Source organism: Mandrillus leucophaeus, unplaced genomic scaffold (genome assembly GCF_000951045.1).
Source record: "Mandrillus leucophaeus isolate KB7577 unplaced genomic scaffold, Mleu.le_1.0 Scaffold534, whole genome shotgun sequence".
In the NCBI taxonomy this organism is placed as follows: Eukaryota; Metazoa; Chordata; class Mammalia; order Primates; family Cercopithecidae; genus Mandrillus; species Mandrillus leucophaeus.
In genome coordinates, this window is record NW_012105742.1 from 293,983 (window position 1) to 317,561 (window position 23,579).

Sequence of the window (23,579 nt, forward strand, 5' to 3'; positions counted from 1 at the left end):
GTCCAGACCTCCTGGTATGCAGTTTTGCTATGAGGATTAGACACAACATAGCAGATGCTCAGTAAATGGGAGTTGTTATTGGCAGCAGTGGCCAGGATATTGACTGGGCTAGTAGTTGAGATGCAGCTAGGATGGTGGTGAAGAGAAGGGCTGAGCTTTGGGCTGGAATGGTGGCAGTGATAATCGAAGTGATGGTAACGATTATATGTGAAGCAGACCTCTGTGTGGGGGAAAGAGTGGCTCAGGTTAGGTCTCTCGGGAAGTCCAGAGCTGAACTTCTTTCCCACCACTAGAAAGGTTGGTATGAGGGAGCCAGGAGGTTGGATATGACCAGATGTCAGGTGCAGTGAGACTGGTTCTGTTCTGACTACGAAGAGTATTCGTCTCAGGAAAGAAGCTTGCTGCCTCTTTTCGTATAGTTCATGGACATTGTGCTAAATGAAATTGTCTAGTCACAAAAAGACAAATACCACATTAATTCTATTGATATGAGGTGCCTAGAGTAGTCAGATTCATAGAGACAGAAAGTAGAATGGTGACTGCCAGGGGTTGGGTGAGGGAGGAGAAAATAGGGAGTAATTGTTTAATGCATACAGTTTCCATTTTAAAGATGAAAAGAGCTCTGGAGATGGAGAATGGGGATGGTTGCACAACAACGTGCATGTACTTGATTCCACTGATACACTCGAAAGTGGTTAGAATGGTAAATTTTACATTATGTACATTTTACCACAATAAAAAGAATTGGAAAGAACTGGTAAAGGATCTAAATAGGCACTTCTTCAGAGGAGCTATACAAATGGCCAATAAGCATGTGAAAAGATGTTCAGCATCATTAGTCATTAGGGAAATGCAAATCAAAACAGCAATGATATGCCACTTCACACCCACTAGGATAGCCAGACTAAAAAAGATGCATAATAATAAATGTTGGCAAGGATGTGGAGAAATGGGAACCCTCATACACTGCTAACGGGAATATAAAATGGTGCATGCAGTTGGTTTGGAAAAGTCTGGTGAACCAGCAGTGCACTCCCAGGTGTATATATACCCAAGAGAAAAGAAAATGTATGTCTTTACAAAAACTTGAACACAAATGTTCATAGAAGCATTATTCTTAATAAACAAAAAGTAGAAACCACCTAAATGGCCATCAACTGATGGGTGGATTAATAAAATGTGATACATCGACAATGGAATATTATTTGGCAACAGAAAGGAAAAAAGTACTGATACATGCTGCAATGTGGATGAACTTTGAAAACTTTATTGTAAGTGGAAGAAGCCAGTCACAAAAGACCAAACATTGTATAATTTGACTTATATGAAATGTCCAGAATAGGCAGATCTTTAGAGACAGAAAGTCGATTAGCAGTTTCTTCAAACTGGAAATTTGTGGGAGGCCAGAGAGTATGGGGTTACTTCTCAGGTTGATAAAATGTCCTAAACTTGATTGTAGTGATGGTTGTACCACTCTTTGAATGTATTTAAAAATCATTGAATTACACATTTTAAGTGTGTGAATTGTATGGTATGAGAACATATCTCAATAAAACTGTTTTGCCAGCAATGTACAAGCATTCAAATTTCTCCACATCCTCACCAACACTCGTTATTTTCTGGTTTTGTTTTTTAATAGTAGCCATCCTAATTGGTGTGAGGTGGTATCTCACTATAGTCTTGACTTGTATTTCCCTAATGCTTAGTAATGTTAAGCATCTTTTCATGTGCTTATTGACCATTTGCAAATAGTCTTTGGAGAAATATGTATTCATACCCTTTGAATAGACATTTCTCCAAAGAATAAATTAAAGACATTTCTCCAAAGAAAAAAAATTAAACCCATTTTTAACCAGATTGTTTTATTGTTGTTGAGTTGTAAGCATTCTTTATATATTATAGATATAAGTTCCTTATCAGATGTATGATTTGCAGATATTTCTTACAATTCAGTGAGTTAGCATTTCACTTTCTTAATGATGTCCTTTGAAAGACAGAAGTTTCTAATTTTGAGGAAGCCCAGTTTATCTATTTTTTCTTTTCTTGTTCTTACTTTTAGTGTCATATCCAACAAATCATTGCCCAATCCAATGTCGCAAAGAAATACATCTATGTTTTTTGAGAATTTTATAGTTTGAGCTCTTCCATTTAGGTCTTTGATCCATTTTGAGTTAGTTTTTATATACAGTGTGAGGTAGGTATTCAACTTCATTATTTTGCATGTGGATATCTAGTTGTCTCAGAACAATTTGTTGAAAAGACTATTCTTTCCTGATTACATTACTTTCATACCCTTTTTGAAAACCAATTTACCATAAATGTGAGAGTTTATTTCTGGATTCTCAATTCTATTCTATTGATCTGTGTCTGTCCTTATTCTGATACCGCACTGTCCTAATTTATTGTGGCTTTATAGTAAGTTTTAAAGTGGGAAGTGTGAGTCATACAACTTTGTTCTTCTTTTTCAAAATTGCTTTGGCTATTTTGGGCACCTTGTCAGCTTGAATTTTAAGATCAGCTTGTCAATTTTTGCAAAAAAAGTCAGCAAGGACTTTGATTGGGATGGCGTTGAATCTGTAGATCGATCTGGGGAATACTGCCATCTTAACAATATTGAATCTCCTGATTCATGAACATAGGGTGCCTTTATATTTATTGAGAGTTTCTTTAATTTCTTTCAACAGTGTATATTGTAGTTTTCAGAGTTTACATTTTGCACCTCATTTGTTAAATTTATTCCTAGTTACATTACTCTTTTTGATGCTATTATAAATGGAATTGTTTTCTTAATTTCATTTGCAAATTGTTCATTGCAAGTATATAAGAATATAATTTATTTTTTTATATCTTGTATCTTGCAACTTTGTTGAATTCATTTATTCATTCTAATGGCTTTTTTTAGTGGACCCCTTAATACTAAGGAGTATTTCTATATATAAGATTATTTCATCTACCTATCGAAATGCCAATGACATTTTTCACAGAAACAGGAAAAAAATCCTAAAATTTGTATGGAACCACAAAAGACCCCAAATAGTCAAAACAATACCTCCAGTTTTGTTCTTTTTCCTCAAACCTGTAGTAACCAAAACAGCATGGTATTGGCATAAAAACAGACACATAGACCAATGGAACAGAACAGAGAACCAGAAATAAACCCACATATTTACAGCCAACTGATTTTTGACAAAAGTGCCAGGAACATTCATTGGAGAAAAGACATCTGTTCAATAAAGACCTAAATGTAAGACCAGAAATTACAAAACTACTAGAAGAAAATATAGGAGAAATGCTTCAGGACATTGGTCTGGGAAAATATTTTATGAATAAGACCTCAAAAGGACAGGCAACAAAAGCAAAAATAAACAAATGGGATTATATCAAACTAAAAAGAGCCTCTGCATATCAAAGGAAACAATCAACAGAGTGAAAAGAAAACCTATAGAATGGAAGAAAATATTTGCAAACTACCGATCTAATAGGGAATTACTATCCAGAATATATGAGAAACTCAAACACCTCAACACAGGAAAACATACAGTTCGATTAAAACATGGGCAAATGAGGCGGGCGGATCACAAGGTCAGGAGATCGAGACCACGATGAAACCCCGTCTCTACTAAAAAAAAAATACAAAAAATTAGCCGGGCGCGGTTAGTAGTTCCAGCTACTCGGGAGGCTGAGTCAGGAGAATGGCGGGAACCCGGGAGGCGGAGCTTGCAGTGAGCCGAGATCGCGCCACTGCACTTCAGCCTGGGCGACAGAGCGAGACTCCGTCTCAAAAAAAAAAAAAAAAAAAAAAAACATGGGCAAATGGTCTGAACAGATATTACTCAAAAGAAGGCATACGAAAGGCCACAAAATATATGAAAAATCCTCAACATCACTATCATCAGGGAAATGCAAATCAAAACCACAATGAGGTATCATCTCACTCCACTTAGGATGGCTATTATCAAAAAGACAAAAAGTAACAAATGCTGGTAAGGACACAGAGAGAAGGGAACTCTTGTATGCTGTTGGTGGAAATGCAAACTAGTACAGCCACTGTGGAAAATAGTATGGGGGGGTCTCTCAAAGAAATACAAATAGAACTACCCTATCATTCAGCAGTATCACTACTGGGAGTTTATCCAAAGGAAGAGAAATTATTATATGTGAGAGACATTTGCATCCCTATGCTTATTGCAGCACTGTTCATAATAGTTAAGACATGGAATCAACCTAGGTATCCAGCAATAGATGAGTGAATAAAGAAAATGGGGTACATACCCACAATGGAATACTATTCAGCCATTAAAAAGAATGAAATCCTGTCATTCACGGCAACATGAATGGAACTGCAGGACATTGTGTTAAATAAGCCAGGAACAGAAAGTTAAACACTTCACATTCTCACTCATATGTGGAACCTTAAAAAAGGTTGACCTCAAATAAGTAAAAAAGTAGAACAGAGGATACTAGAGCCTGGGAAGACTATAGGGAAGGAAAGATAGAGAGAGATTTGTAAAAGGATACAAAATTACAGCTAGATAGGAGGAATGAGTTCTAGTATTCTACAGTCCAGTAGGATGACTAAAGTTAATAATAATATAAAGTTTCAAAAACCTAGAAGGAGAATATTCAATGTTCCTATCACAAAGAAATGATAAGTGTTTGAGATGATGGATATGCTAATTGCCCTGATCTAATCACCATACCTTGTTTGTGTTGAAACATTTTTTTTTAAAGATCATATCATCTGAGAATGAATTCAGATACTTTTGCTTCTTCCATTCCAATCTGGACACCTTTTATTTAATTTTTTTTGCCCACACATTTTTTAGTGATTGAAAAAAATCAAATAACTACAAATGAGAATAGTTGAGAGAACACTAATTCAGTACAAAGAATAACATTCATGATGTGAAAATTGTATGAAATTCAAAATTGTGTCCATAAATAAAATTTTATTGGAATGCATAGCCATTCCATTTGTTTGCATATTGTTTATGGGTTTGTTTGTTTGCACTACCAGTGAAAAGTTGCCATAAAAATTGTATATGACACTCTCATCACTGCACTGCTGCAGTGATAAAGTTATAACCTAACAATGTTAATAAGTGACATGTGTATCACTATACTGTGGTATTTCATTACCAGTGCATCCTCATTATGTCAAAATAAGAAAGTAGACTTTGAATGTCATGCTTTTGAAAACAATATACTGTAGATTATTTTGTTGTTAAATTAGATGACAAAGAACTAGGTTTATTACACAATGGCATTATAGCCATGCTAAAAGAGCACAATATATGTCAATATTACCAAACACTTAACATTCATCACAATATTCCCAACTCACAGACAAGCAACAGTCAGAAAAATTAGAAAATTTAAAATCAAATATCTCATTACAGCACAATTTCTTCACAAAAATAAAAAGTGGGGCTGGCCGTGGTGTCTCATGCCTATAATCCCAGCACTTTGGGAGGCCGAGGTGGGTGGATCATGAGGTCAGGAGATATAGACCAGCCTGGCTAATATGGTGAAATCCCATCTCTACTAAAAATGCAGAAAAAATTAGCCAGGTGTGGTGGCACGCGCCTGTAATCTCAGCTACTCAGGAGGCTGAGGCAGGAGAATTGCTTGAACCTGGGAGGCAGGGGTTGCAGTGAGCTGAGATCATGCCATTGCACTCCAGCCTGGGTGACAGAGTGAGACTCCATCTCAAAAAAAAATAAAAATAAAAATATAAAAAGTGAGACCAGACACAGTGGCTCACATCTATAGTTGCAGCACTTTGGGAGGCTGAGACGGACAGATCATCTGAAATCAGGAGCTCAAGACCAGCCTGGCCAACATGGTGAAACCCTATCTCTACTAAAAATACAAACACTAGCCAGGCATGGTGACATGCAACTGTAGTCTCAACTACTCAGTAGGCTGAGGTGGGAGAATTGCTTGAATCCAGAAGGTAAAGGTTGCAGTAAGCCGAGATGCCACCACTGCACTCTAGTCTGGGTGACACAGCGAGACTCTGTCTCAATATGTAAATAAATAGTGGAAATCAGGCTACGTCGAACTAATTTTCTAAGTGGCTAATTTGTTAGCAAAGCAAGGAAAGTTGCTTACAAATGGTGAGTTAATTAAACTGTATACAGAGAAAATAAACTCACTAAAGACTATTAGTCTTTCTGCAAAAATAGTTGTTCAAAGAGCTACAGACATTGGGAGAACATAAACAGTAAATTTAAAGACAACGCAAATGATTTTCAGTGGTCTTCCTAGGCTCTGGATGAGCTGACAGTTGTTAACAATACTGGCCATTTATTATTGTTTATTTGAGGAATGGATACCAAGTTTGAGGTCACTGAAAAATTAGCCTCTACGAATAGTGTAGAATAACTACAGATGAGAATAGTTGGGAAAACACTAACTCAGTACAACCTGAAGTGGAATCTGCTAAGATGTGTTATAACTAATGATCACAAAAATATGAATACAGTATAAAAAAGGCTTAATTGGGGAAATTTACAAAACTTGTGAAAACATAAAATGTTTAAAGCTTGTGGTCATTGTATTATTTATCTGCAGGTACTTTGATGGAAATATTTTAATCTGTCATGTATTATTGAACCAGTGATGTCAACAGTGAACTCCATTCACTCTTAGGAACTTAACCATTGGCAGTTCTGTGCCTTTTTGACGGAAATAAGAGCTAAAGATATTAACTTGTCCTATCATACATTTTGATGATTTAACAGTAATAAAATTTTGTTGTGATTTTTCTTTTAGCTCAGAGCTGACATTGATATTTTTCTGGATGAAAAAACTACCCTTAACCAGTGTTATCAAATACTAAATGACTTTGGATAATAGCTTTTGCTACAGATTTGGTATTTCTTAATGAATTTAACCTAAAATTACAAAGTAAAACAATGCTTATTTGTGAAATTGATATTGCGGTAAAATAATTTAGACTATAACTAATGTTGTTTGAATCACAAATCATGTCCAGCTGCTTTACACACTTCCCATGCTATGGGAAGTTGAAACAAGAAGCAAGCTCTCCGTCCCACACAAGTTTGCAATAGACACATTTTCTGAGCTCAAACTATAGTTCCAGCAGTGTTTTATTCCAATGTTGATGCAAGTGCAAATGAAATTTCTATACTTCAAAATTCACTTAACTCTGCAATTGAGGGACTTCCACCTAACCTTCAATTGGAAGTAATTAACCTGCAATGTAATGACAAGCTAAAGGCCAATATCAAGAGAAGAATCTATCAGAAATCTATAAATGCCTTCCAAGTGATGAATGTGCTCAATTAAAATCATATGCTCATGGATTGATATCAATATTTGGCATTGATTTTCTGTATGAAAAAGACATTTTCAAAGATGAAATGTATCAGATCTCATTACAGATCAGCATTAACAGGTGAATATTTGCAATCAACTTTGATGGTAAGACACACTAGCTGTGCATCATAATTAAATGAAATGTTATCCCCCACCCCCCAAAAATTATATTATTCTCATTAAAAGGCCCATATTACAAAAAAGTATTCAATGATTATATGCTGAATTTCGTCAATTCAAAATTATAAAATTTTTGTGTGTGTCTTGTGCAAATACCCATAAAAAATGTTTGATTTTTGCTTCTTGGCCCAAGAAGTCAAAAATCTTTAATATCTGACTCTTTTTTTTTTTTTTTAAATACCTGGCTCTTAACAGAAAAAGTCTGGTGAGCTTTATGAAAACCCAGCCCCCATCTATATCATCAGTCTCATATTTATCCTTCAATATTCTGGCTCCACAGAGTTAGCCTGCCGTTGCCTAATGTCACATTTTCTTTCTTTCCTTGTGATCTTTGTATATGCTATTCTCTCTGTCTAGAATGATCTTTTTTTTTCCTTCCCCACTTCGATTGGCTAATTCCTTACTGTCCTTCAGGTCTTAGCTTAAATATACCTTCTTCAAAGAAGTATTTACTGACACTCTCCACCACTGTGAGACAGATACCCTTCCCTATGAACTTCCACGGCATCCTGTGCCTCCCTGTAGCGGCATCTGTTTTTAAAATGTACATGGCAAAAAATCCAAGAATGCATGATGGAAAATAAAGTCTCCCACATATTTCAGACTCCAGACACTGAATTCTTATTCCTAGAGGCTACCACTGTTACATTTTCTTGGGTATCCTTCTAGAGATATTCTCTGGCTATATGGCACATACCTATGTGTTTTCTTTTTAACCCCTCACAAATGATAGTATACTGTATACATATTTCTGCACCTAGTTTTTTTCCACTTAACTATAAACTTTGGAGTCTATTCCATGTGTACCTTGCAGAGCTGCCTCATTTTTAAAAATTGAGACAGAATTAAGACAATAAATTTCACCAATTTTAAGGGTACAATTTGATGAGTTTTAGCAAATGTATGCAGTTAGGTAAACATCACTACAATCATGTTAGAGGATGTTTCCTTTATTCACAAAAACTTTTCTCATGCCCCAAGCAATAACTGATTTCCTTTCTGTCAGTACAGATAAGATGGAATCACATACTATGTATTCTTTTGTGTCTGGTTTCTTTTAGCAAGAATAATGTTTCTGAGGTTTATCTATGCTGTTGCATGTATCAGTAATTCCCTCCTCTTTATTGCTCAGTAGTATTCCGTTGTTTTTATATATCACAATGTGTCTATACATTCCCATCTTGGACATTTGGATTGTTTCCAGTTTGGGGCAATTAAAACTGCTATGAACGTTTGTGGACAAATCTTTGTGTGGACATGTTCTTATTTCTCTTGGATGAATACCTAGCATGGCAGGGTTCTAGGAAGGTCTATGTTTAATATTTTCAGAAACTACCAAACTGTACCATTTGACCTTCCCAGCAGCAGTTACTAAGGAGTTCCAGTTGCTCCACGTCTTTCCCAACCTTTTGTATTATCATTTGTTCTAATGTTGGCCATTCTAGTGGGTATATAGTAGTATCTCACTAGTTTGATTTGCATGTTGCTGATGACTCATGGTAAGCATCTTTCCGTGTACTTTTTTGCCATTGGTATATCTTTTTTTGGTCAAGTGTCTGTTCAAATTTTTGCTCATTTTTTTGAATGGACTTTTTTGTCTTTATATTACTTAGTTGTAAGAGTTTTTAAAATGTATATTCTAGACATAATTCCTTTGTCAGATATGTTTTGCAGATTGTTTTCCAATTTCTCATTTGCCTTTCCATTTTCATAACACTGTCACTTGAAGAGCAGAGGTTTTAAATTTTGAAGTCCTACTTATATTTTTATTTTACGTTTCCTACATTTTGAGTCCTATTTAAGAAATCTGGCCAGGTGTAGTGACTCATACCTGTAATCCCAGCACTTTGGGAGGCCAAGGTGGGCAGATCACCTGAGGCCAGGAGTTCAAGACCAGCCTGGGCAACATGGTGAAACCTTGTCTCTACTAAAAACACAAAAATTAGCTGAGCACTGTGGCTCATGCCTGTAATCCCAGCTACCCAGGAGACTGAGGTATGAGAATCGCTTGAACCCAGGAGGCGGAGGTTGCAGTGAGCTGAGATCATGCACTACCCTCCAGCCTAGGCGACAGAGCAAGACTCCATTTAAAAAAAAAGAAAGAAAGAAATCTTTGCCAAACCCAAGGTCACTAAGAATTTCTGGTATGTTTATTTCTCAGACTTTTTTAGCTTTTACATTTAGGTCTGCGATCCATTTTGAGTTAATTTTTGTATATGGTGTGATTTAGGGGTCAAGGTTCTCTCCCCTTTCTTCCTTCCTTCCTTCCTTCCTTCCTTCCTTCCTTCCTTCCTCTCTCTGTCTCTCTCTCTCACTTCCCTTTCTGTATATGGCTATCCAATTGTTTCAGCACTATTTGTTTAAAAGATTATCCTTTTCCCCCCAAGAATCCCCTTGAATTGCCTTAAAACCTTTGTCAACAATCAATTTGTGTGGGTGTATTTCTGGATAGTCTATTGTGTTCTGTTGATCTACAATCTTGATTATTTTAACTTTATAATGTATCTTGAGGCTGTACATGGTGGCTTGAGCCTGTAATTCTAGGAGGCCAAGGTGGGAGAATCGCTTGGGCTCAGGAGTTCAAGACCAACCTGGGAACATAGCGAGACTTCATCTCTACCAAAAATTTAAAAAAAAAAAAAAATTAGCAGGGCATGGTGTCCTGGGTCTGTAGTCCTGGCTACTCAGGAAGCTGAAGTGGGGGGACCATTGAGCCCGGGAGATAAAGGCTGCAGTGAGCTATGATCACGCCATTGCACTCCAGCATGGGAGACAGAACAAGACCCTGTCTCAAAAAAAAAAAAGTATTGAAATCAGTTAGTGTAAGGTCTCCAACTTTTTCTTCTTTTACAAAATTGCTTTTGGCTATTCTGGGTCCACTGCATTTCCACATACATTTTATAATTAGCTTATCAATTTCTACTAAAACGCCTGCTGGGATTTGATTAGATTTCATTGAACTCATAGATTAATTTAGAGAAAAGTTACAACTTAATATTGAGTCTTCTCATCCATGAACACATCTTTCCATTTATTTAGATCTTACTTTTTCTCAGCAATATTTCATAGTTTTCTTTTTTATTATTATTTTTTCATAGACAAGGTCTCACTCTGTCCTCCTGGCTGGAGTGCAGAGGCACAATCATAGCTCACTGCAGCCTCAACTCCTGGGCTCAAGCAATCCTCCCACCTTATCCTCCCTGAGTAGGTGGGATTACAGGCACACACCACTTTGTCCGGGTTGTTTCATAGTTTTTGGTGTGTAGTTTCACACTGAAAACAATGTACGTGTAAGAGTTTTTAAAAAATATATTCTGTGTGTTCACAGAATAGATATCTGTGTTCATAGTTTTCATTCTGTAGTTTCAGTGTGTAGTTTTACATATTTTTTATTAACTTTTTCTCTGGATTTTTTGTATTTTTGATGCTATTGCAAATGATATGGTTTACATTTCAGTTATGTCATGGAATATTTCCATTACCCCCAAAAGTTCCCCTATGCCCTGGGCAATCACTGTCAATATATAGAAATACATTTGATTTTTATATAATGACCATATATCCTACAACCTTGCTAAACTCACTTACTAGTTCTGGTAGCATTTTTGTAGATTCCTTAGGATTTTCTGCATAGACAACCATGTCATCTGTGAATCAAGACACTTTTACTTTACTTCTTTTCCAATCCATATGTCTTTTTTTTCCCCCTTACATTTTTGCACTGGCTAATACCTCCAGTACAATGTTGAGTAGAATTGATTCCTGGCCTTATTCCTGATCTTAAGGGAAAAGCATTTAATTTTTCGCCATTAAGTATGATATAGCTGTAGGTCTTTTGTAGATGCCTTTTATCAGATCGAGGGAATCCCCTTTTGTTCTTGAGAGTTTTGTCATGAATAGATGTTAGATGTTATCAAACATATTTCTACACCTATGAAGATCATCTCTTTTTGTTTGTTTGTGAATAGAGTGAATTACATTGATTTTTGAATTTTTTTTTTTTTTTTTTTTGAGCCGGAGTCTCGCTCTGTCGCCCAAGCTGGAGTGCAGTGGCCGGATTTTTGAATATTAAATTAATCTTGCAGTCTTGGTATAAACTCCATCTGATCATAATGTATTATCCTTCAAAATGTTGTTAAACTTTATTTCCTGGCCAGGCACGGTGGCTCACGCCTGCAATCCCAGCAGGTTAGGAGGCCAAGGCAGGCGGATCACCTGAGGTCAGGAGTTCAAGACCAGCCTGGCCAACATGGTGAAACCCTGTCTCTACTAAAAATACAAAAATTAGCCAGATGTGGTGGCGCACACCTGTAATCCCAGCTACTCAGGAGGCTGAGACAGGAGAATCACTTGAACCTAGAAGTCAGAGGTTGCAGTGAGCTGAGATCACATCACTGCATTCCAGCCTGGGCAACAGAGCAAGACACCATCTCAAAAACTAATAATAATAAAAATTTTTAAAAAATTTAAATCTTTATTTCCTAACATAAATTTACAAATTTTTTTCATGAGGAATTTATGTGGAATATTGGAATATAGTTTTCTTTTCTTATAATGTCTTTGTCTAGTTTTGGTATCAGAGCAATACTAGCCTCATAGAATGAGTTGGAAAGTGTTCCTTTGTCTTCTATTTTCTGCAGTAGTTTGCATAGAATTTGATATTCCTTCTTTCTTAAATATGTTTAGTAGAATTCACCATGAAGCCTTCCGGGCCTGGAGTTTTGACTGTGAGAAGGGTTCTAACTACAAACTCAATTAGTTTAATAGATATAGGGCTAATTAGATTATCTGCTGCTTTTTGAGTGAGTTTTGGTAGTTCCTACTTTTCAATGACTTTTAAAGAATGTAATGTAATTATTAGCATAACATTGCTCATGAGATGCCATTATCATCCTTTTAGTGTATGTGGAGTTGGTAGTGAGGACTGTTTTCTCATTGTTGATACTGCTAATTTATATCTTCTCTCATTTTTTCTTTTCTTCTCTCATTTTCCTTTAAAATTGGGATGTTTACACCATTTGCATTTAATGTGATTATCTTACTAGAAGTTGTGATTGATCTTACTAGAGGTTTAGCAATTTTATGAACCAGCTTTTAGCTTCATTGATCTTTTCTATTATTTTTGTGTCTCTATTTCGTTTACTTTCTTGCTTATTTCATTATTTCCTTTTTCTATTTACTTTGGGTTTAACTTGCTCTTCTTTTCTAGTTGCTTAAGGTGGGAGCTTATTTCATTGATTGAAACCTTTCTTCTTTTCTCGTATAAGAGTTTAATTCTATAAATTTCCCTCTAATACTGCTTAAGCTGCATGCCACAATTTTTGATTTGTCATGTTTTTCTTTTCTTTTTCTTTCTTTCTTTTTCCTTTGCTTTTTTTTTAGACAGAGTCTTGCTCTGTCACCCAGGCTGAAGTGCAGTGGTACAGTCTTGGCTCACTGCAGTCTCCACCTCCCAGGTTCAAGCGATTCTTGTGCCTCAGCCTCCAGAGTAGCTGGGATTACACATGTGCACCACCACACCGGTTAATTTTTGTATTTTTGCTAGAGATGCGGTTTTGCCATGTTGGCCAGGCTGGTCTCGAACTGCTGACCTCAAGTGATCCACCTGCCTCAGCCTCCCAAAGTGCTGGGATTATAGGCGTGAAACACCACACCCAGCCTTTATTTTCATTTGACTCAAAATATATTCTAGTTTCCTTTGTGATTTCTTCTTTGACCCATATATTACTTAGAAATTTATTGTTTAATATGTAAGTATTTGGGTGCTTTTCCGTATATCTTTCTGTTACTGATTTCTAATTTAATTATTTTATGATTAGAGAGCATGGTTTGTATGATTTGAATCTTTTAGAATTTATTGAGATTTGTAGTATGCCTTTTCATTGGAATCAGTCCACTTACATTTAATGTAATTATTAATATGATTTTTTTTATTTTTAAATAAATACTATTTTATCTGAGACTTTTTCATTTATGGTTTAACCATCCAATATGTTTATTTACTTCAGTTCTTTCTCTTCTTGACACTTCTAGGAGATTTCTTTCTCTATTTTCTTTCTCTTTCCCTTTCCTGAATAAATTTTATTGTGTATACTTGAGGTTTTACAACATGTTATTATGGGATACATATAGATAGTAAAATACTTACTATAATAAAGTAGATTAACATATCTGTCATTTCACAGTTACTTTTTTGTGTAATAAGGACAGCTAAAATCTACTTAATGAACCAAAATCCCAAATACAGTACAATTCTATTAACTGTAGTTCTCATGTTGTGCCTTAGACCTCTAGATCTGTTCATCCTACGGATCTGCTATTTTTATCCTTTGACCTCCATCTCCCAATTTCCTACCTTGCCACTCTCATGGTAACTAATGCTTCATTGTCTATCTTGTGTATTTAAGCTTTTTTTAAAAAAAAATCCACTAATAAGTGAGATCATGCAATATTTTTCTTTCTATGTCTGGCTTACTTCCCTTAGCATAACATCCTCCTGTGCTCCTGGTCCATCCATGTTGTGGCAAATGGCAGGAGCTCCTTTTTAAAGCCTGAAAAATAAATACACACATACACACACACACACACACACACACACACACACTACATTTTCTTTATCCATTCATACAACTATGGGCATTTAGGCTGTTTCCATATCTTGGCTAATGTGACTAATGCATCCGTGAACATGGGAGTGCAAATCTTTATGAAGTGGTGATCTTTTTGAAGTGTAATATACCCAAAAGGGGCGTTTCTGGGTCATATGGTAGTTATATTTTAAATTATTTTAGGAAACTCCATACTGTTTTCCATAGTGGCTGTACCAATCTGCATTTCCACTAGCTTTGTACAATGGTTCCCTTCATTCCATACCCTTGTCAACATTAGTTATTTCTTGTCTTTTTGATAATAGTTGTCCATACAAGTGTGAGGTGATAGCTTGTTGTGGTTTTAATTTGCATTTCCCTGGTAGTTCATTAACTAAGGCAGTTTCTTTTCATTTGTCTTCAAGTTAACTGATTATTTCTTCTGCCATCTTAAATCCTCAGTTGAGCCCATCTAGTGATTTTTAAATTTTACATTTAAATTGTGCACCTTAGCTCTGTAGTCCATTTTAAAATATGTTTCCATTTCCTTGTTGAGATTCCCTACTTGTGTGTTTCTTGATGGTATATTTTCCTATAATTATTTGAACATATTTATAATAAATCCTTTGAATTCTTTATCTTCTAAATCCAGTATCTGGATCCAGTTGGAGTTCCTTCAAAATTAACTTGGTTGTACTTGGCCTTTGGGCTTCACTCTTTAAACTTGGCCTCAGCATTTTCCCTGTGGCCTTGGACCAGGGGAAGGGCCTCCTTTCTGTTTCATCTCTTCCGACCCTACTCTCAGGAACCTACTCTCATCCCACCTGCTCTACGTTGACTTCCCTGATTATTGGGACTCTCAGAGATCTTGTTACTCTCTTAACTGCTATGTTTAAATGTATATCCCATAATCTAGTGATGGAGCATGTCCTGTTGTTTGCTAATGTTTATGTAATTTGTATTCCTAACTAGAATATAAACTCTTTCTGGATTGGGAGTATGTCTTTTTCTCTAGAATATCAGTAAATTGAGTTCCTTCTGTATGACAGGTCTTGGCCTGAGCACTTTATACTATCTTTCATTTAGTCTTCAGAACACCCTTGTAAGATAGGTATCATTATCCTCATTTTCCATACGCGGAAGCTAAGACCCAGAAAGGTTAAATGATGAAGCCAAAGTTAGTGAGAGAGAATGACTAGGCGAGCATTCAAACTCAGATCTATCTGACTCAAAGCTCATGTGGCCATGGCTTTTTATTCTAGTTGGACTTGTAACCTCTTGTTCTTTCTGGCCACTAGTCTGACTTGTTACCATGTGGAACAGACTCAGATAAATCTGTGGATTCCTTGAATGGGGTCTGGTGACCCAATGTTCCCTGCACAGCCTCTTGTTACTTCAGACAGCATCGCATGGCCTGCTTGTCTGCTTTAGCCCCAGCTGTGCTCTTCATCAGGATCCACCCATGGGCTGCTGCACTCAGAACCCCTGCTTGGTAGCCCAAAATAGCCTTTGTTTTCTCCTGGTGGCTGGTGGATTTTCCCCAGCCATTTTTGTCAAGTGGGGCCATGAGTTGGAATAGCAACAGATGGTAAGTATCTAGAAGCCAATGAGGCATGCACTTTATCATCAGAAGCAGAAGTGTGTTCTGCAGAGATGGAAAGCAGACCTCCTACCAGGAGAGGAAACACAAACCAAAGGGAACCTTCCCAGAAGTTTGAACTGAACTCTGTTCCTTTTCTGTCTCTGAGGCATTGAGGAGTGTGGTCCTCTTTGTTGAATCCTTTTCCAAACATACCTTACACATGGTTAAAGCAGGTAAAACATAAACCATCCCTTTGCAGGGATTCTTTAGGATACATCTTGTTTTCAGTGCGTTATAGACATGATCACCTCCTAGGTGCTTAGCCAAGTCCTTTGGTTTATTCTAGCATCTGCAGACTGGAAGAGAAGACTTCTCTTTTAACTCACTCACCTTCTTCCCCCAGGGAAAGTGTGAAACAGCACATTTGTTGAAAGAGACAAGTTCTGCATTAGGCTGGTTGTTTACTTGGGTCTGAAAGACAATAAACCCAGTCCTGACTTGGAGTAGGAGAAACTTAGGAAAAATCAAGGGTGCTGGGGAAAAACACTAATCCTCGTTTGTCCCACAAACAACCATGTTAAAATGTTGGTACAGAAGCCCCCTCTGAAGCTGAAGAGAATGCCTTGAGTTAAGAATCTTGTCACAATGGCTTACGCTATGTGACATCACAAATTCAGACAAATGAGGTGTGACTGTCCCACTTTGGGGGATGCTATCGTATTTGGTTATTTTCTTGCTTTTTCTCTAAGGTAAAGTCAGAATCTATTGAAATATCAGTCACTTTCTCACTGACAAAGTGACACAGCAGCTGATGGGAGGGTTGACCTGTAAGGAATTTGTGGAGCATCAAGCCCCAGCCAGATGAAGGAGTCAGACTGTTGGAGGGCCTGCTGAGAAGTCACGGCATCCAATCTTTTGACCAAGGAGGGAAGCAATCCTGTGGTTAAAAACATTTGAGAAAAGAGGCCTACAGATAGCCTCTTGAGGGTACTGTTTGCTTGGCACCCATGTGGAAGTGTGGCTTCTCTGCTGGGCAGGTATTTCTGTACAACTGTGACCACTCTTCCTACCTGGCTTCTGAGGAATGCATAGCTCATACCTGATCTCTTCTATTCTCTTGCATCCCCTAGGAAGCAGGATTTATATTTTCATTCATCTGATAAGCCCTATGAACAGCCATTGTTATGTGCTGGGAGTACAATAAGGAATGAAAAAACGTCCCATTCATCAAAGATTATGGTCTAGTCAGGGCAATGAGGCCACAGGATTCATTGTAGTAGAAGGTATAACATGCTTAATGTCATTAGAGGGAAGCAACATCATATTCTATTCTTTAGGGATGGGTAGGTTTAGAAATAGCCGATATGGCATGAGGTGCCTAGGAGCCAGAATAAGAAATGTTTGGAAGTAAGGTATGTTTGGGAACCATGTGGCCAGATGACAGACTGTGTGAGGCAGAACAATGACAAAGGACACAAGATGGAGTGCCTTGAGTGGCAGGCCATGGGGTTGGACACTCTTTGAGAGTTGGCCAAGAGCTCAGAAGGACTTTTGAGCAGAGAAGTGACAAGATAAAAGCTTTTGAAGGAAGATTAATAGAGCAACTATGTGTGGGATGTTTCATGGGGTGCTAGAATAGAGAACCAGGATAAAGGGGGAAAGTTGGAAGATGCTGGAAGGCTTAATTTTGATGGCCATGATGAGAATGAGTAGAGGAGAAGAGGCAAATGTGTTAGACAAACATTGGGCAGGCAGAATTAGCCAGGCACAGCTAGTGACAGGATGTGATGCCACACTGTCAGTCAGAGACAACTCTGGATTTTCAGCTCAAGTGACTGAGGAAAAGCTGAGGCGGGTAATAATGTCAGAAAGTCAAGAGCCAGAGGAGCAGGCTCAGGGAGAAGACAGTAAGTTCCATTTGTAGTGGCTGAGCTTCATCTTCCAGGGGCAAGTTTTCAGCTGGAGTTAAGAGCACAGAGTTGACCATCAGGAAAGACCAGCATCAGAGACACAATTGGGTTGTTCTAGGAGAAGTGGTAGCTGTTGCTCTGCGGGTTGTAGAAATCCTTGAGTGGAGAGTAGGAAATAGATGGCCAATGCCTGCCCAACACTTGGTCCAGGTCAGGGTTCATATGTTTCTAGAAGAGAGGAATAAATTAGTGGAAGAATGAGACAAGGACAGAATCTCGAGAAGCACTTACGTGTAGAGTGGTCATCGGTGAAGAAGAAAGAGAAGTGACCTTCAGAAAACTGGAAAAGCCAGGAGAGGAACCCTGGGAGAAGAGGACAAGTAGGGCAGCAATTTCAGGAAGTAGGTGACCCACCATATTCATTGCTGCAGAAAAAAACGGACCTCCTGAGAAGGCTATCAGGATGGCCAGGCTCGTTGCCCTTATGGGACAAGACACAGAGTTTGCCTCAGTGATGGGACTTAGGCCCTGGGCATTCATGTTCACTTGTTCTCTTTGTCACAATGGCTGCTCTGATTCTAAGAGTCCTGGTCAGAAAGGGCTGACTGATAGCAAGGGAGCTCCTTTTTGTCTCTTGCCTTTGGCTGTTGGTTGGGGACTGTAGGGTGTGCAGTGGGGTGATTGTGTGAGGATTGGGATGGCTCATGCTTTCTAAGACAAATCGGGCTTTTTCTAGAGTAAGAGGCAGACTAAGGGCATAGCACGCATCTCTGTAAAGACCACATCTTGACCTCCCAGAGGGGAGGTAGATAAAGTTGTGAACTGGTGGCCAAGTAAAATAATCCAAGGCCAGTAAAATAATCCTGGGGATAGTTTCCTTTTGGAAATGAGATAAGGGGAGAGAGGACCAGAGAGTGCTCAAAACTTGTCCTGTAGACTTTACCAGATTACTTTTTTTTTTTTTTTTTTTTTTTTTGAGACAGGGTTTCACTGTTGTCGCCCAGGCTGGAGTGCAATGGTACGATCTTGGCTCACCGCAACCTCTGCCTTCCGGGTTCAAGCGATTCTCCTGCCTCAGCCTCCCTAGTAGCTGGGATTATAGGCATGCACCACCATGCCCGGCTAATTTTTTTATTTTTAGTAGAGACAGGGTTTCTCCATGTTGGTCAGGCTGGTTTCGAACTCCCAACCTCAAGTTATCCGCCCACCTCAGCAGATTACCTTTTTCTAATTTTATTTCTCCAGTCTGATTCATTCTTTGAGGAGCCCCACAGTTTCTGAGCAGGGAACTAGAGGACTTTGGGACCAGGAGCAAGATTAAGTGCGATGGGGGAAGAGAGGGGGAGAACAGTTGCCTGGAGCTTACTGCAGTGAAGGTTTCAAATGGAACAGGGCAGTAGGGCAGGTATGAGGCATCTGAGCCCAGAGTGAGCCAAGAATAAGCACAGCAGGTGGGGGAGGAAGAAAGACTACTACTCCCACTTGCACACGCTCCCAGTATGGTCTCCCGGAGAGACAGCTGTGACCCTTGCCAGGTACCACATCCTTTTATTAGGTTCTTCTTGGCCTCTTAGAGCAGAACTGTATGAGAATCTTGACTTTGCACAAGAAATTAAGGTTAGGTATAGTAGAGACAGCCTAATGTGGAGTCCTGGGGGTGGGTGGTTGGCACAAGGCCCTGGACTCCTTCCCTGCAGGAGGCAGGCAGCCTTTCTTCCTTCCATGGTCACAGAGGGGGCTGTGTTCAACTGCCTGGCAGAAGGTCTGATTGGAATGTGCTTGGAAGGTGAGCTCAGGTGATACACTTCACAGATGGGGCCCATCACATCCGCTTTGGAATGGAAAGAAAGTTGTAAGTAGTAATATCAGACTTCCCAAAGGAGGGGGAATGGAGGTTCAATCCATGGAGGGAGTAGGGGTTCAATCGCTGGACAGATTTACTTGTACCCAACCAAGACAACAGGAAAGAAGAAAACCAGACAGTGGAAGTTATGGATGAACTGATAGATGAACATTCATGTATCACCTTTGGGCTAGAGGCAGCCTTGCCTGAGCCTGGAGGTTGGAAGCTGACCACTTCTAGCCTAAGGAGGTAAGGAAGCAGAAAAAGCAGAGGTAGACTGTTTTCCTGCCCAAAGGTATATGCACAGGGGCCCTGCTCATTCTTACTCAGCAGCACACTTGATGCAAGCCATACTGAGGCCATAAGCATAGCATCATCACTCATGGCAGCCAGCCTGAGGTCTGACAAGCAGGGAGAATCAGAAAGGGGTGGCTACCTCAGCAGACCATAGAGAGCCAGGCTTATATGACCAGATGCCACTGAGCATGACCATGTGTACTATGTGTGCCCCGATCCCTGCAGAGGGCTCACACACCAGCACTTCCTCCTCTGCTGCCTCTGTGGGGCCATCCTTCCCTAGTCAGCATCCACACCAGGCTCAGAAAGTATAGAGACAAATGTCAAGTGCAGGGAGTAAAGAGGCTCATGCCCATGCCATGCTGACCCTGGCAGAGCAGCCAGAGCATGTGTGGCATGACACATTACCTCTTGGGGACCAAAGAAACAAGTCTTCAGGTGTTCATCTTGCGGGTGTTAAAGGTACTTCTGCTGTCTTCCTGTGTCATAGGAAGGCCCTAGGCTCTCTCCACACCCTGCTGCTGTGTTAGGGGCAATGGGGTGACTCAGAGGCTGCAACAGCCACATTGCCTGCACCTACTGAGTGCATGTGGCAGGGGGCTGAATTGGAAGGAAATAAGATAAAGTTGCCTGGGCAGCCAGAGTGGAGCTGGCCAGCTGTCAGGAGTTGCCTCCGTGCATCCATGGATGGGCTGCTTGGAAGACCCTGTGGAGTGGGTAGAGAGGTGGGGCCTGGAGGTCCGTGCTGGCCAGGCAGGTGAGGTAGGATGGATCAGAAGAGTGCCAACATCTTCCCTTAAGCTCCCCATCCCTGCAGGGTCCTCTACCAGACCTCAGGAGCCTGTGCTGCAAGCTACTGCCCGTGGCCTCTGCCAGCACGGTTGTACGTCCCAGGGCTTGGTTCGTCTGCAGGACCTCTACTTTTTGCCTCTCTCAGTTGGCTCAAGAGCCTGAACTGTTTTACTCCTGGGGGCTAGCTTATCTACAGATAGAAGGACCTCTGGAGGGAGCTTCTAGTCTAGATCGTAGTAGAAACCAAAGATAATATTTACCAGGACAGAACTGAACCCAGCCACTTAGCTGCAAGCTTCCCGTTCTGAGCCCTTCAGGGTACACAGTGGGCACCAGCCCTTGAGATTTGGTATTGTTAGCGCTTTGGGGAGCACCATCTCAGTTTCCCACCAGTGTGGAAGCTCCTTGAGTGTGGAGGAAGGTCCCCCCAGCACCGTGTTTTCAGGCCTCATGAGTGTCCAGTAAACACTGACAAAGCTGAGGAGCAGTGGAAGACAACAGAGAGGTGAGTGCAGAATTTGTGGGATGCAGATGGCTGCATGGTGCAGCCTCAGTCAGAACACAGGACAATAGCTTCATAGGGAATTTTCTACCCTGGTAGTCAGGATTTTGCTCCTGACCAAGAAAACAACAAAAAGAAAACCATACAGTAGAACTCATGAATGAACTGACACACTCCACCACCCCTACTTCATCTGAATACCTTTATTAGCCTCACATCTTCTTTGAGCCCTGGGCTATCCTCCTGTTCCTCCTCCCCATGCCTTCCCTGCAGGCTGCTCCCAGGCTTCATGTGTCCTACTGTCCTGAGACTCGGGCCAGCCCTAGGCAGCAATCCGCATCTCTTCTCGAGATCCCCACACCTGTGTCATTTTCACTCTTCTTACCTTGATCCCATTCCAAAAATGTATTAGCAACTTAATGCCTTTGCGTTCCTCAGATCCAGGCTCCAAGTGAGCAGTGGTCTTTGTCCCAGAAGTAGCAGCGAAGAGACCTCAGCGAGGCCCCGGAAAGGGAGGTGGCTGAGGGAGCCTGTGCCAAGCCCCAACAGCCCAGGGAAGCCTTGCAGAAAGATTCTTTCTAGAGGAAAGACAAGATTAGCTGAGCCTCCCCAAAAAAGACAAGTAAAGAGGACACAGAAATATTTCCTTTAAAAGGGAGCAAGAGCAGATGGAAAGAGGGTTTATATTAATGAAATCTCTGGATATTAAGGATGAAATGAATGCCAGGGAAGGTTATTATCATTTCATTAGAACACAAAGGAAGAAACAAACACGTTATTATGTGAAATCAAGAAGTTATGAACAAGGGAATCCAGCAGGGAAGTTATTAGCTGGGTTAATTAAAACAGAACAAGCCAGTTGAGTAATTCCATCTGTAGAACCCAACAAGGAAGGCATAATTCATTGCCCTTAAAAAAAATACTCAGGGTATTTTTCTTTTTCTCCTTTACCAGAAATTCTGTACTTTTGGTATTGTCTCACAAACCAAAAAGATTTATTCTTATCAAAGCTGAATTGATTTAGCACTCTTGTGAGAGAGTTCAGTTCTGACCAAAAGAGATGGCAATCCCCCAGAGATTCTTGAGCCCAGACAGCCAGGGGCTCTCCCCCATCTAGGATCATGGGTCCCTCAAAGATCCCTCCATTGCCTGGCTTGCAGGATTGTGGGAGGTGGCAACAGAACATGGGACCAGGTCTTACTCATCCATCCTAGTGATCCTGGGGAGGGCTGGACCAGGCCACGTTTGCTTGCCAACTTCTCCACTGCTTCCTCTTGCCATCCTGAAGCTGGAAACTCCTTGGCACAGTACTGCTCCCTACAGCTGTCAGAGCCAGTCTTTCCACCTAGCTTTGTTGGCATCTAGCACAAGGGAGATGACCAACAGGACTGCTGTTTGCAGCATCAACCCACCTGGTATTGTTTGAGTAGTGCTCATATAGCTGGCTGAGTTGCTGCTCCCTTCAGGAGGCCTGGAAGTCCCAAGTATGACAGTCCCGAGTAGGCCAAATGGGTCCCATCAGCCCTCAGGATTTTCTTTGTCTCTCATTTGTCAGGCCTTATGAATTAAAACTAGGACTCTGGGTTTGCGTGAGCCCTTGGAGGTTGATCTTAAGGGCTATTTCTCAAGTTAACATACCAAAGGGCCAGAGCTCCCAAGTTCTTTGGCCCTTGAGTACAGGTATAGGACATGAGAGCTGGAAGGGGCCTTGCTAAGGGTATAGTCCATCGAAGGCTTTTGTTGGAGAGGAGGAAACTAGGCTACAGAGTGAGAGAGGAAATGTCTGAGACCCATCTGAGGCTACAGAGCTAACTCATGGCTGAGCTGGACAGGAAACAGTGTTTCTTAGCAAGTCCTGGTAACCTACTTCCGCCCTGTGCCCCTCATGCTCTATCCCTGCGCTTCAGGGCTATCTTCCGCAGAGTGCCTAGGAGACTCCTGAAGAGCGCAAGATACATTTTAATAAGGGTTATAGCATGTGGCACAAACACTGCTTCATAATTGTCAATTGCTTTTTTTAATTGATGTACTTTTTTTAGAGCAGTTTTAGGTTCACAGCAAAATTGGGCAGAAGCACAGAAAGTTCCCATACCTCCCTGTCCCACACATGCACAATCACATCCACTATCGACATTCCCCACCACGGTGGTACATTTGTTACAACTGATGAACCTAGATTAACACATCATTATCACCCAAAATCCATAGTTTACACTAGAGTTCACTCTTGGTGTTGTACATTCTATGGGCTTGGACAAGTGTATGAGGACATGTATTCATTGTAGTATCATACAGAGTATTTTTTGCTGCCCTAAAAATCCTCTGTGCTTCACCTCTTCATCCCTCCCTCCCCTCAACCTCTGGCAATCACTGGTCTTTTTACTGTTTCCATAGTTTTGCCTTTTCCAGAATATCATATAGTTGGAATCATACAGTATGTAGCCTTTTCCGATTGGCTTCCTTCACTTAGTAATATACATTTAAGTTTCCTCCATGTCTTTTCATGGCTTGATAGCTCATTTCTTTTTTAATGCTGAATAAC

The 23,579-nt window shown here is 40.0% G+C and overlaps 1 protein-coding gene across 1 annotated transcript in view; it reads left to right on the forward strand.

The window, feature by feature from the left end:
• NRG2 (neuregulin 2) overlaps nt 1–23,579 on the forward strand; it is a 198,482-nt gene that overhangs the window by 92,717 nt on the left and 82,186 nt on the right. The window lies entirely within an intron of this gene.